The sequence below is a fragment of the Tamandua tetradactyla genome, chromosome 12 (genome assembly GCF_023851605.1).
Source record: "Tamandua tetradactyla isolate mTamTet1 chromosome 12, mTamTet1.pri, whole genome shotgun sequence".
NCBI classification, from domain to species: domain Eukaryota; kingdom Metazoa; phylum Chordata; class Mammalia; order Pilosa; family Myrmecophagidae; genus Tamandua; species Tamandua tetradactyla.
The window spans coordinates 30,935,158-30,949,729 of NC_135338.1; the positions used below are offsets into that span (position 1 = coordinate 30,935,158).

Here is a 14,572-nt window from a genome sequence, read left to right on the forward strand (position 1 = left end):
TCAGGCAGCTGGGTAGAGTTCTAATACAGGCTAGAGCACTTACTGGTTTTGTGACCTTCTCCTGATGAGTTAACTTTGCTAAGTCTGCTTCTTTGTTTACTATTAAGGATAATAATAGTTCCATATCATAGAAATATTGGGGGCATTTAGCACAAGATCGGGCATATAGTAAGCACTCAGCTTGTGATATTATTGTTGAGAATAATCATAAACATCATTATTGAGTTATTCAAGATTTGCAGCATGAGGGAACATTTATGAAATAGATAACAACCAAGGTACAAGTGTTCTGATTCTCACGGAGAGACATAGGTTAGACAGAAACACCCTGGGAGGTGCTAAGCAAGGACCCACAGAAACAGAAAGAACCAGAACCCGGAGAGAGCCAAGGGAAGCTAAGAGATCAAATCCAGAGTTTGCCCCAGAGAAGCTAAGAGAAAACTCACAGGATGTGGAGAGAAGGCCACTGGAATCAGAAGCTGAAAGAAATGGAACTGGGAACCCTTATACAACAAAGCCAATTAGAAAATATAATTATAAAGATTCCATTTGCAATAGAAATAGAAAGTAAATCCCTAGAAAGAAATGTGCCAAATTCACACAAATAAAACTTATAAATGATATTGAGGGACATGGAAGTTAATTTAAAGAAGTGGAAAAGGATATCCTGTTTAGCATAACCAAAAACAATTAAGTAACCAGTTAGAAAAATCCTAACAGAGAAATTAAGGGAATGGAGTTTGGGTCTCTCAGATATTACTATATACTGTAAAGTTACAGAAGTTAAAAAAGTGAACTCTCATACCTGACTAGCCAGGATGCTTAATGGGAGAATGTTTAGAAATGAACCCAAATATATATAATAAATGTAATATTATGTATCAATGGAAAAAAAGATGACATTTAAAAATGCTGCTGAAACAACTGAATAGCTTTCTGGAAAAAAAAAAGCTGGATTCCATCTTCAAAACTTACACCAAAATAAATGCCAGATGATCAAAGATTAAAAAATAAAAAATAGCACCCTATTTGTTGAGTCACGGTGGCTTAACAGGCAGAGTTCTCGCCTGCCATGCTGGAGACCTGGGTTCGTTTCCTGGGCCTTGTCCATGAAAAAAGATATAAAATAAACAATGAAGACACAACAAAAAAGTTGGAAAATTTGTATTAGCCTGATATGGGGAAGACCTTTCTATTTTTGACCCAAAATGCAAAAGGTATAAGATAAAACATGAATAAATTCCATTTGCCACGAGAATATTTCTGCAATGCAGAAAGTACCATAAACCGAAATCAAAAGAAAAATGACATATTGAGTAAACAATTATAAAATGTGACAGAGAACTACTTTTCTTAGCATATTTAAAATGTCTATAAATAAATTAAAAACAGCCCAGTAGAAATAGAAAGAGCAAGGAATGTAAGTAGGCACTTCCCCAAGAGAAATACACTTGATGCAAACAGTTGAAGGATGTCTAAGTCTCACACATAGTGAAAGAAATGCACATTAAGACTACTGCAAGTAATGATTAAAAAAAAAACCTACCAGATTTCAGATTGACAAGGATAAAAAAAGTTTGATCAAATACTGTTGGCCATATTATGGTAAAATAGGCACTCTTATACACTTTTGATGAACTGTGAATTGATGCAATTTCTATTAGGAGCATATTGCCAGAATTTATCAAAATGTAATTTGCATGGATCTCTTGATCCACTTCAAGAAATTTTCACACATTGCACTAGTGTGTTATTGTGCACTTGCACTTGTGTGAAATTGTGAATGTAAAATAATAATTGTTTGTGAGATCAAAAGATAACAAACAACTGAATGGTCCTTCAGTACAAAGCTTTGCCACAAAACTCTGGTCAGTTTATACAAGGAATCCTATTCCCCTTTAAAGGTTTGAACCCTAAGAAAACAGAGTGCTGACAGTACCATAGGGTATGCTACCATTACTGCAAAATAATGATAATAATAATGATTATGACCCTGATTATGACCCCCAGACCCTGGCACCCACCAATCTGCTTTCCATCTTTATGGATTTATCTATTTTCAATATTTTGTATCATTGGAATCATTCAGTATATGATCTTTTGTGTCTGTTTCTTTCATTTAGCATAATGGTTTTCTTGGTTTTTTAATGTAATTTTATTGAGATATGTTCATATACCATATAATCATCCAAAGTGTACAATCATTGCTTCACAATATCATCATATAGTTGTGCATTCACTGGCACAATCAATTTTTGAACATTTTCAGTATTCAAAAAACTTTTTTTCAAAAAAAAAATTTTTTTTGCAAAGTTAAATGCACATCTGCTTTTATTTATAGACAGCTACCACATGAATTATAAAGAAGTAAAGGGATGTTAGGATGGAATTTGTGTAGCTGTATGTATGCTATGTCTAAGAATAAACAAGGTTCCTACATATTATGGTTAGTAGGAACATTATCAGTGTAACAGGGATATTGTTATTATTTAAAAATATGTAGAACTTATACAATCTGTGCTTTAGAAATAACTATACAGTGTTGTAAGTTGAAAGTAATTCAAAAGAGTAACAAATACTAAATATACACCTGTATAAGAATTCAGAAAAGGTTGCATTCTGTAAAGTCAGTTAGCTGTATTAAAAATGACACAAATTCAAAACAAGATGCATGTTATATAAAAAGAAGCAATATAAGACTTGCTTGTTGCATTAAATCCACAGTTTGATTCATGAAAGTTCCTTTTAATTATCATTTAGACAGAAGCACGTAAATAGTCTTAGGAACTACTTAGAATCTTTCCCAGATCCACTAGGGCTACACACATCCAATAAAATTTAAAATAGAAAAGAACACCCGAATATCCCATTCACCTTATCCCCCCAGTATTTGTTTATTTTTTGTTGTTATTCATCTGTAGCATAGCGTCTTGAAAGCGCGCCCACGGCTTTGCATGTATCAGTATTTCATCCCCTTTTATGGCTGAAAAGCATTCCACTGTATGGCTATACCACATTTGTTTCCCCATTCATCCACTGATGGACATTTGTACTGTTTCCACATTTTGGCTATTGCGAATAGTACAGCTATGAACAGGTGCACACAGGCACTTCTTTGGGTCCCTGTTTGAATATTTGGGGGGTATACACCTAGAAAGGGAATTGCAGAATCATATGGTAATTATATGTTTAACTTTTTGAGGAATCTATTTGTTTAATTTTGCACCATGTTTATGTATTACCTATTCAAAAACTTAATCAATTTTTAATTAATTCAGACCCCAATCCAAATTCCATATCTGCTAGTTCCAGCTTTGTAACTTTGAGTAAGTTACTTGATCTCTTTGCACCCCAATTCCTTGCTCTATGGAGCAGAGATGACCATAAGCCCCCTTCCCAGGGTGTGACCAGAGCAACGGGTGATAATCACGGAAACACAGCCCACACAGGGCCAGGCAATTACATAGTAATTGCTTAGTAAACGCATCCACCTCTTTTCCCCTAAAATTAAAGTAAGTTGCGTCTATCTTGAGCTTTGCTGTGATTTTCATTTTCTTTGTAATACATGAATGATTTAAACATCTGGCTTCCTTAGACATAGTAATTAAGAAGAAAAGAAGCATATTTCCCCAGTCAGGCATACTTCTTTCCCTGTTATAAAAGTAACAGTTGTTATCTGAAGAACCACATCCAGCTAATAACCAACCCTCCGCACATCTAGAATCAGATCAAAAGAACCAAAGCTGCCAGAGCACAATTATGCTGGGTTCAAAGCCTGCATCTGCAGCTCCTATCACTTAGCCCTTTCCCATGGAAATGGCTGACCACCTCTCTGCTCTTCCCTCTCATCACTTGTAAGATGGGAAGAGTCACCTCACAGAGCCGCCACCTGGACTACATAAAGTCAGTCTAGAAGAGCACTCAGCAAGAGTATTGTTATGGATTAAATCATGTCCCCCGCACTCAGGTTGCAATCCCAGGTCCTGTGGTGTGAATCCATTTGTAAATAGGATCTTTGAAGGTGTTATCATTTAAGGTGAGGCCAGACTGAATCAGGGTGAGTCTTAATCCTACGTGACTGGAGTCCTTATCAGTAGGGGAAAAATGAACATGGGAGCAGTAGTGGCAGGAGACGGATGGCCATGAGATGGAGGCAAAGATTGAATTACAGAGTGCTGGCAACCCACCACCAGAACGCTGCAGGCTGGAGAAAGAATGGCCTGCCAATACCTTGAAATTTGAACTTCCAGCTTCTCAAACTGAGAAACAATAGATTCCTGTTGTTTCAGCCAACTAGTCTGTGGTATTTGTTAAAGCCCTGGCAAACTAGGACAAGTAGTAAACACCTACTATGTGCAAGAAGCAAAAAATGGTCCCTGCCCTCAAGAGCTTTACTAATGAACGGGAAGATGCAACGGTGACTAAATAGCAAGATCCCCCAACCATATAGCATAGAAACTAAAGTGAAAAGGGTAAGCATGACTAATAAAGAGTAAATTCTTTCTGTCTCTAGGGCATTACCAATGAACTGGTGGCCACATTGATAAAGCAGAGATGGGAATACCAAGATAAAAGGGAAAACACCATGGTGGGGTCCAGTCCCACACACTCAAAACCTGGGGAGTCCTTGCAAAGGGCTGCTAGGAATGAGATGAAATTCGTGCAAGATTTAAGACATAACAAAAATAGGGAGATTTTAAATTTTATTGTTCTCCCATAACACATTAATATGTTATCCTGATTGAGAAAAATGTGAAATATATGTAACACTCGTATGTTGATTTTAGGTGATGGAAAGTTTTAATGAAATTTTCTCTTACTTGCTCACTCACTTATACACATGGACACACACACACACACACTCTCTCTCTCTCTCTCCTTAGTGCTTCCTGCCATTAATAGTCATTTAATGTCATTTTTTTAATGATGAAATCTTGATAAAGAGCAATAAAGTAGGTAAAAACCCCAACCAATCCTCCATGCCAGGTCTTTGGTACCTTCTCACTCATTCCAGGTAGCCCAAGACAGCATGCCAGCAGACCCAGAGTTGTCTGCTCAGAGAAATTGTTCATGGACGACAATCCTATGTAGGTTTAAACTGGCATTTTGTATTCAGAAGATTCCTATCAGAATTATTTTATGAGGAAGGCAAGTATTAACTAATTAGCAAGTGTTTGTTTTTCATCTTAGGAAAAGAGAAGACTCCTGGAATTATGGGGCACAGGATAGGTTCATTTGTGTCAATAGAGATTTGCAAAAATCCACTGCATGAAGAACTTTTTGGGAAAAGTAAGCCAAGTGGAACTTCTAAGTGAGAAGTCTTGGGGGACAAGAGGGAAGCAGCATGAGGGCAGTAGGCATTTGGAATATAAGTCAATAAGGCCAGAGTGAGGAGGAAGAGGCAGGCAGGACTGTCCTCTAAGTGTCGTCTTGAGAGCTGATTCCATGAGGATCTCATGGGGCAACCCTTCTCTCCACTGCTGGCTACACAGCTTATGCCCTCCTCTACACAGTGAGTCAGAGGCCATCTCATTGAGCTCTCAAGTGGAGTAAAGATTCCTGCAGAATGACCTATCAACTCATAGGCTATTAACTCATGAACATTTTTGTATTTGCCACAGCCCCTGACACAGTAGGTGCTACATAAATGTTATTGAAGGCACAATAGGCACATTATAAGCACAAACATGTCCCAGGCACTCAGGAGCCTTGCTAGGATCTGCCGCTGGGATCCCAACCCATTCTGAGAGACTTAATGTCACACCAGTTTTCACTCACTGCTAACAGTCCTAAGACTTTTCCAAGGACTTCCTGGTTTGGGGTATGTAAGACTGGACCTCACAACATTGTTTTCTCTCCTCTTTGGTATTCCATCTACAGTGAGTCAACATGGCTGTCAGTTGATATCTTAGCGAGGGAAGGAAGTTTCTGTTTTTCAGCCATGCTTACCCTCTTTACTTCAGCTTCTGTCCTACATGACGGTGCTCTATCTCTTAAACCTCCCAGGCCATTTCTCTCCCTACAGTTACTAGTTTTTGTCTGTGACAATGACTGCAGTAAATGCATGTGTTAAATGCCCACTGCATGTGTTTTACACACAGCGAGTGGATGTTAGGGTGGCACCATAGAAGGAGCAACACTTCTGCAAAGGAGCAGATATTTTAAGACCTCCTAGTCTTTCCTCTGCATGTCTGTAATTGACATGTGCCTTGTCGCACCCCTCTATAGTAAGGGGTAGACCAAATGTGAGAGAAGTGCTTGAGAAGCTGTGGGAGCTGTCAGCACCCTGCACACTTATGAACTGGAGAAATGGGGGGACCGATGGAGGCCAAATACCCTCGGCCAGAGAAGTTACTGGCAGGTTGAAAAATCAAGGCTTTGGGGCCAATTTTCTCTGAGTTTGATTCATCTGCAAAGACCTTAACTGTTCATATACCTAAGCTAAGTGGGATTTAAATCCATGTTAGTGACAGGTTATTTAGTTTCAGATCCACAGTGTTCACATCTAGACTTAATATTGTATGCTTGTCAGAATGGATTCCAAACCCTCTCACAGCAAGCCCTACGTGGGACCTACAGACTCCTGGCCAGATGGGGTTGGCGCAGGTTCAGGTCTGAGCTTTCAACTAAATGGCACAAGGATTTTTCCTGAGATGGCATTTTAAAAGTTTCTGGTGTATCCCATCTGTCCCAGACAAGAAGTGAGTTTCTGGCCCTTTGTGCTCTTTTCAGGGCTCTGTGGTCTGTGGTTGTCCTGGAGCTTGGCCTTCTCTGCCCCAATACCTTTTAGTTTAGTCATTAATGACCAACCACGCAGGCATGCAGACCCCGTATGGCAAAGGCTTTTCCACTGAACCCCCCTGGCGGGTCGGTCTGCAGAGGGATTGGACCAGGCCTTGCCTGGGCTTCTGCTAGACATAGACAGAAGGCAGCCTGGCCGACAGCCGAGGTTGGGAAGCTTCCAGAGGGGGACGTGGGCCCACTTGTTAGGTTTTCTGACAGCATGCGCACTGGTCTGCTGTGGTAAATATCCACCAGGCTTAACACCACCCAATTGTTCAAGGAAATTGAGCTATTTGCCCACAGAGTTTGAACACTTTCCTTACTTAGCATAGCAGTGTGTTAGGAAAGTAACCGGTATTAAGATTTTGTTTGCAGTCTGGGAATAAACACGAAGCCAACAGACTATATTCTCGAGGGGTTTGTTTATATGCTCTGCTTTGCAATGAGTGAATGCTCAGCTACGTTTTTATTACAGAGTGTTGGATACAATGACATATGTCTTGGAGACAACTGTTCCCAGGGAGTACAGCCTACAAAGCTGGGAGTGCGTTTCCACTTGGTATCAGGCAGAGGCTGCCTTTCCTGGGGCTTCAAGATTCTTGAGAAGGAGGTCCAGGGTCAAGGGATGTCCTGCCTTTTTCTTGTTTTGCTCTCATCCTCTCTCTCTCTTTCTCTCTCCCCTTTCCGCTCATTTTTCCTCCCTTTTTTGCTTTCACTGTTTCCGGCACTTTCTTTGGAGCAGAGCTCAGGTGGTGGCTCCCCCTGGTCGTGGGAACCTTTCTTTAAGGCCACTCATCGCAGGGCAGAGGAGAGGAAGGGAGAGTGTGCTACTTCATCATTTTAACAAATGCCCGATGTTTATGTTCTCCATGGGCTCTCCTGGATGCTTCTTTTACAGTTTGTGTTTCTAATGTTTAGTTCCTTAGAGAAAAATGCCAATTACAGATGAGAAATTATTCTGATTATTTAATCTCTATTGCATTCCTCAGCAATGCAAAGAGTTAAATGATGCATGAAATCACCTGTCAGCCCACATTAGACAGGGCTGTGTTTGCACACCCAGAGGCAGCCTGTGAATTATTTAACCAAAGGGACTCTTGGCTCTGTGTCTGGCTAAACACGTTCAGCCCAAGTTACTCTGGAGGTGCTGTCTGCAGCCCTGAGCTTGCACCTGGCTAAGGAAAATGTCTTACAGATGCTGTGAGTTGCTGACAGAACCAGGTCTCCTTGAGAACAACTTGAACTAAGCTCCTACGGGCTCCAGATGGCTCACAAACTACAAAGGAGCCTTGCAGAGTCCTGAACACTTTACCGAAAAAAGAGAATCTGCGGTGTTTTAATCCAAGGGGTAGGTTTGCACTGACACTATTAACTCAAGGGTTATTGTTAGAGTTTTGGTGGTCCTGTTTATAACACCCCTCATTCCCATATGGGTTTGGAACAGATGAGAGAAAGAGAGAGAGAGCAGTGAGGCAGGTGAAAATCAAAATGTCACCTTTCCTACCGATTGACCTGTTGGAGAGCACAGGGGACAGCGACACGGGACATCCTGCTTTGGAACCCCAGAATGAGGCACACTTCCGCGCCCAGAGCTGGGGCTTCCAGGCTCCCCTGGAGGCAAGGTCCAGGTTCCTTTGACCCTGGGCAAAGGGCAGCCATGGACCATACTTTCTGCAGCCCCAGGTTCCAAAGAGAAAGAAACCAGGACCTTTGTGGTGAGGAGAGAGTGGAGGCTGCATGTGGCAAGAGGCAGGAGCATTGGGGGAAAACCTTCTGGGGGGGAAACAGTGCTTGGTGTACCTTCTGAGGAGACATGATCAGCTGGAGGAGGGAGTCATGGAGAAGCCAAGAGCTGGAGAGGGCCTTAGAAGTCTTTGAAACCCTTTCCTTTGGCAGAAGAAACTGAAGGCCAGGGAGCCAGGGACTTGGCCCCCATGTGCAGGGATATACAGGGGCAGTGCTGACCTCTGTTTGGCTTTTTATGGTTTAAAAACATTCTCCCACATGGAACAATGGCAAAGTAGAGGCTTTCCATGCTCTTGGGGGCTTCCCCCATGGGCCAGGACAGAGTCCCACCCCCAACCTCATCTATCCCCTGTTGGGATCTGATTTTATTCATGGCAATGGGTAATTTCAGAAAAAAGTAAGATCATCATATCATGCAATTGAGTCAAATAAAGGTCCTTTGTTGATGCTTTGACCCTGGGCTTTTCCCACTCTGGCCAGAAAGTTGGGAATGGAATCAGCTTCTGCTTGAGTCATAGGCAGGACCTGCCAGCTTGCAGGGAGCAGGGGGAGGGAAGGGGACCTAAAGGTATGCCACTGGGAGATGTAGTTGCCTCCTCGTCTGATGGGAATCAGTTGATTCTGCAAATGCTCAGAACCCAAGGCAGCTCTTTGGCTTTCTTTTTGTCCTTTGGATATAGACCCCATGGCTGTATTTACCTCAGCAACACTTTCCACTATCAGAAAACACACTTCTCCCAGCCACTCCCCATGTCTCTGGATTTGTGTGCTGTTTTCACCTCAGCTGGTGTTTGGGACCAAAAGCCTGACATGCTTTGGTCTGTGCCCCATGGAGCATCCATGCCACATCTTAGAGAAAGCACCTAAGGCCCACCCCACTGTGTCCTTGACCCCTCAGGGGCCAGTACCTTTTTCATTACATTCCCCAAGGGCTCTTGTTCCTACAATCCAAGCGCCTACTGGCTGGGTATTTTTTTCTAGCCCTGCAAGGTAACAAATTCACACACAGGCACACACACACATACACAGACACACACACACACACACACATACACCAAATTTCCATTCCCTTCAGATCTCTGCATCCTAAAATGACCTGCATGTTGGCAAGGCTTTTTAACTGTCAGAAGTTGTTATCAAATGAAAGTTTTCTGTCTCCTCGCTGCACATGCACAATCGCAAATACCCATTTGCAGTGCTTTCTCCAGCTCGCCAGACCCCTCCCCTAAAACCTCCGCTTCCCAACTCCCTGGAGTCTTGAATGCTCTAGGAGAATGTTTTGTCAGCATATAATTGGTGTCCAAAAGGAGGCCCCTGGAGGAAAAAAAGGACTTTCTGAGGGTGCTCTCCCATGTTTTAAATAGTGCCATCCTTCCCCATGGGGAAGCCTCCAGCCATGCTGGGACCCCTTTCCCCTGGGGCACATGCGAAGCCCACTTCTCTGCAGGGGCAGTTGGACCTGGAGCTGCACCAAGTACTGCCCCTCCCAACTTTTGAAGGAGCCTCCACATGTGTCTCATTTGAACCTTAAGTTACCTCAGAGGCTGCTCGGAGGCGGCCTCAAATCAGGAGCTCCCTCTGCCTACAAAGCCAAGTAGCAGCCACTAAGGCACTGGGATTTCAGGGAAATTAGGGCTGTCTGCCTTAGATATTTTCTGCATTGATGTGCTCCTTGATGGAGCTTGTCCAGTGGGTTCATGAAGAGACCAAGACCCTCAGAGGGGAAGTGATTTTCTTGCAGTAAAGTGAAGGTCAGAATTGCAAGCAGAAAACCACTGTGCCTTCTGAGCTGAGATCTTTGTCCCATACCAAATCAACCTCTCCCCTCCTGCACACTCTTCCCCAGAGCCTGGGACTCTCAGGCTTCCCCCTTTCTCTTGGGAGTGCCCAGCCAGCCCACCACCATCTGAGCCCCTTCCACCTGCAGCCCCTGACCTGGACCTTCCCTTTTTAGAATTCCAGCCTCAGAGTCCAACCCCTATTCCTACTACCCACCTCACCCCATCCTTGTTCTGCCTCATTCTGTCTTCTCAGGGTTCCCTATGAGAGCTCATCTCATGAACTCATTCATCCTAGATGAATGGGTAGCATCCAGAGGAACGGGTAGCAACTGTCCCTTCAAAGCTGACATACTTTAAGGTACAGGGGCCTTCTAAGGACCCAGGGCTCTGACAGTGGCAGATTTAGAATCTGTATTGTAGGAGGGGCCAAGGATGGCCCTTCCTTGCCTGAAAGCTGTGTTTGCAGAACAAGCACACTGTTTTTCACTTGGATTCTGGGTTTATTAAGTTGCTAGATATTTGGGAAGACAGACTATTCACTTAGCTAACTGCTACCCCTGCAATTTGATGTTTTCACAGGATCTAGGTCACTGGCTTTTATACTCACTATAGTTTATAGATGTTCTTTTAAGTCTGGTGCCTAAAAGGAAATTGGTATTCCTAAGTATGATATAGCAGCACAGATGAGAGAGCTATTAATGCATCAAAGATCAAGTTCATTTTTTTCCAGCCATAGTGTAAGTTTTCAGTTGACTCAATTATAAAATATCTTGCTGATAAATCATTTCTCTCTCAAATTGTGTGGTGTTCTATGGATCTACTAGTGCCTTCAGTGTAGGAGTTTACATTTATTCCCTACTACATTAGAGTTAGAACGATGAACAAACTCTAATCAGTTGTTCCTACATCTTGATTCAGGCCACCAGTGAATTCCTTGGCCCTCAGATTTGTAATCTGGTCTGGCAGTTGGTGTGCCTTCCATGCCCTAATGTTAGCCATCATGTTACAGCTTCCAGAAATCCATTGCTATGTGGCTTCCTGGGAATCAGATTAGTCAAACTGGCACATGGAATACTGTCTATAATTGGGAAAAAAAACTAGTTATCATTTCCTACGAGAAAATGTGTGTGTGTGTGTGTGTGTGTGTGTGTGTGTGCGTGTGTGTGTGTTTAGGGAGACATGATGGAGTAAAGGAGAGGAGAGAGAGAAAAGGCAGGACAGGGAGAGGAGAGAAGGAGAGAGGATGAGAAGACATGGTTTTCATTACATGTTGAACAGAGAGAGTTAAAAAAATAATTAATTTCTATGATCTGAGCCATCTGAGGGGAATCATAAAAGAGTTGTAATAAAAGTATCATTGGCTCGCAAGGAGGTCCTGCAAAGCAGGCAGAAACTCTGTTGCGGGTCACGCCGGAGGCCTCGAGACACAGCTTTTCTAAGGTGGTTCAGCATTCTAGGCCCCTGGGAGAGGCTTTTATTTTTCCCGAGGTGGGGAAAAAAACATCACCCTCTTCCAGGTTATTGGAGCCAGCATTTAAGATCCAGTGGTTTCTCAGCATTTGCATTTGTCCTCTGCTCTTCATTCCCTGCCACACCTTACCCTGCTAGCAGAGCTACTGTCCTTTAGAGAAGACGAGCAGGGACCACTCTCCTCTGTCATTGCCCCGTGACGGTGCAGGGTAGACAGCTCCACCCCGTGTATGCGTGAAAACTCACCACTGAAGCCTGAGCCCATGTTCTCGCCACCCCACTCTGTCGCCCCCGGCGCTTCTCAGGGCCTGCCCGACTGGCCTGCAGGCCCCGCCTCCCCCACTCACTTCTCCTACAGCAGAAGAGCTGCAGGGAGATGAGCTGCAAAAATCGCTTAATCCGTGGGATTAACTGAAGCAATTGGTAATTGACCCTGCCGCTCCCACCAGAGCAGGTGGGCCTCATTCTCAGGTATCGATATTTACCCCACAGATGACAAGGGGATGCAAATGAAAAAAAAAAAAAACAAAAAACACAACAGCACCACCTTTTCCTGGGCATAGAAGCTTATCTTTCCTCCTGGCAGATTTGGGCCTCCCTTTGGAAAGGTGCTACTTGTGAGCAGGAAAGTCCTGCCGTTTTATCCTACCATGTAGAGGGACTTAGGATGTAAGGTGGTAAAAATAAGGCTGCTCTAGGAAGACTAGTGTTAAGGCAAAGTTAGTTAATAAAGTAGTCATTTTTATGCAGTTGGAAACCTACACAAAGGGGGGCCGGTTAATTTGGAGGTGGCTTTTAGTGACACTGTTTGGAAAGCATGGCCCTCTAGTCCCAGCCACAACCTCTGAGGCTTTGGCAAAAAAACTGCACAAAGGAAGGTGCAATCAAGGTGTCCAGGGGGCTGCATTCCTTTTTGGAGGCTCTAGGGGAGAATCTGTTACCTTGCTTTTTCCATCTTCTAGACCACCCATGTTCCTTGGCTTGTGGCCTTCTTCCTCCATCTTCAAAGCCAACCAAGTTCCATCTCTCTGACCCTTTGGCCATCATCACATCTCTCTTACTGACTGAAGCTGGCAAAAGTGCTCTGCATTTTAGAATGCATGTGATTAGATTGGGTCCACCTGGATAATCAGGATCCTCACCCCTCACCCCACATCACAGTCCTCAACCTTCATCACATCTGCAAAGTCCCCTTGTCATGTAAGACAACATATTTACAGATTCCAGGGACTAGGGTGTGGGGATCTTTGAGGGGACATTTTTCTACTTACTACGTTGTGCATTAAACGTTTATACATACTATGTAGCCCATCTCCAGGATCTTTTTCCACTCAGTTAAGATCATAAAGTGAGCTGAGGGCTTCCAAGGAGCTTCCCTGGTCAGTTTGTGTAGGGATCCAGGGGGCCAGCTCTGCACCAAGGCTGCCTCGGTTTTAAATCTGTCACCTCATTTGACCTTGGACGGTTTACCCTCCCTAAGTGTCAATGTGTTTATCTGCAAAAGGGGCATAATTCCCAACAGGAAACAGATGGCACACTCAAATGAAGGTAATTTGAAGAGTACAAAGGGATTTTAGGGTCTCTGAAAATTTGCTAGAATGTTCCATTGGTCACTGTCCATCTTCTCATTTGCATTGTAGCTGCCCTTCTGCAGTCAAGAGACTCCTTATTCCATGGCCTGCCCAAGAACTTGGTCCACTCACATTCCAAAGCAAGCAGTAGACTCTTATACAAGAGAGATGGTGCCTTCGAAGGCATGATTTTTTCCCACCAAACTCAGGGGAGAGCCATTTCCCCTAAAGTATCAACAAACAGACCATTTGTTCACTGACCTAGAAGGTCATTCTTGCCTGCGCTCTCTTCAATTAAATGGGAGAAAATGTTTTCCATGAAAGTAATCTACGAAACAGTGCACATGGCCGTGTTAAAACCATATAAATAAGAGCCAGTGAACAAAACAAATAATGCTCTTTATTTTTCTGCCCTGGCAGTGCCCCTTGGTCGTGCCAGACATGGTCCATTAGGGAGCCAGCTCCCAGGTCAACTGGCACATGGGTGCCTGCGGAGCTCCCCCTTGAACACTGTTGCTAGGCCCTGTAGAACCTTGAAATTTCTCTTCATGGGACCTATCCCCAAAGCAGAACAATCTTCAAACCCTAGCTACCAAATTTACTTTAAATTACAGACATCACCACCTCCGAGATATCAGTAGGAGTCCCACTCAATCCTGGAATCCAAGAGAAGTGTCTTTAAGAATATGCCACTCATGTCATTCATTCATTTACTCATTTATTGATGCATTAATTTAGTTATTCATGTATTCAATACATTATTATTGAACACCTACTATAAGAATTCAGTGGTAAACAAAGCAGTCTAATCAGAGGTGCAGATGCAAGTTAAAAGGATAATTGATATAAAGGATCCTGTCAGAACCAAGAAACCAATGGCAGATTTAAGGGAGGGATATAAATGATTGGATTTTCTCTCTAAGAATATCCCATGTGCTGCAGTGTAGAGAAGAGATGACAGGAATCAGGATTTACCCAGACATGCTTTGTGGATTTTCTTTAATACAGGGTCATTGTGGTGCACTGTTTTCTGGTTAACCCAGTCCCATCTCCTTGCCCTTCTTCTCATGTTTCCGTGTGGTGTGAAGATTGGAAAAGCTAAACACCCTCTTGCCAGCCTACTTTGCAGCTAGATGCAGGCAGGTGACCCTGTTCTGGTGAATGAGACTTGAGCAGAGATCTGTTAGGATCTTCTGGGATGGATGTTTTTTCCTGATAAAA

The 14,572-nt window shown here is 43.2% G+C and overlaps 1 protein-coding gene across 10 annotated transcripts in view; it reads left to right on the plus strand.

The window, feature by feature from the left end:
• The window catches only part of RGS6 (regulator of G protein signaling 6), a 658,535-nt gene that overhangs the window by 429,318 nt on the left and 214,645 nt on the right, over positions 1–14,572 (plus strand). The window contains exon 1 of one of the 10 annotated variants that reach the window (XM_077122918.1): positions 7,996–8,131. The exons of the other annotated variants lie outside the window; for them this stretch is intronic. The gene's annotated coding sequence lies outside the window, so the exon portion shown is untranslated. Of the gene's footprint in view, positions 1–7,995; positions 8,132–14,572 lie in introns of those variants that run through there. 10 annotated transcript variants of the gene reach the window in all.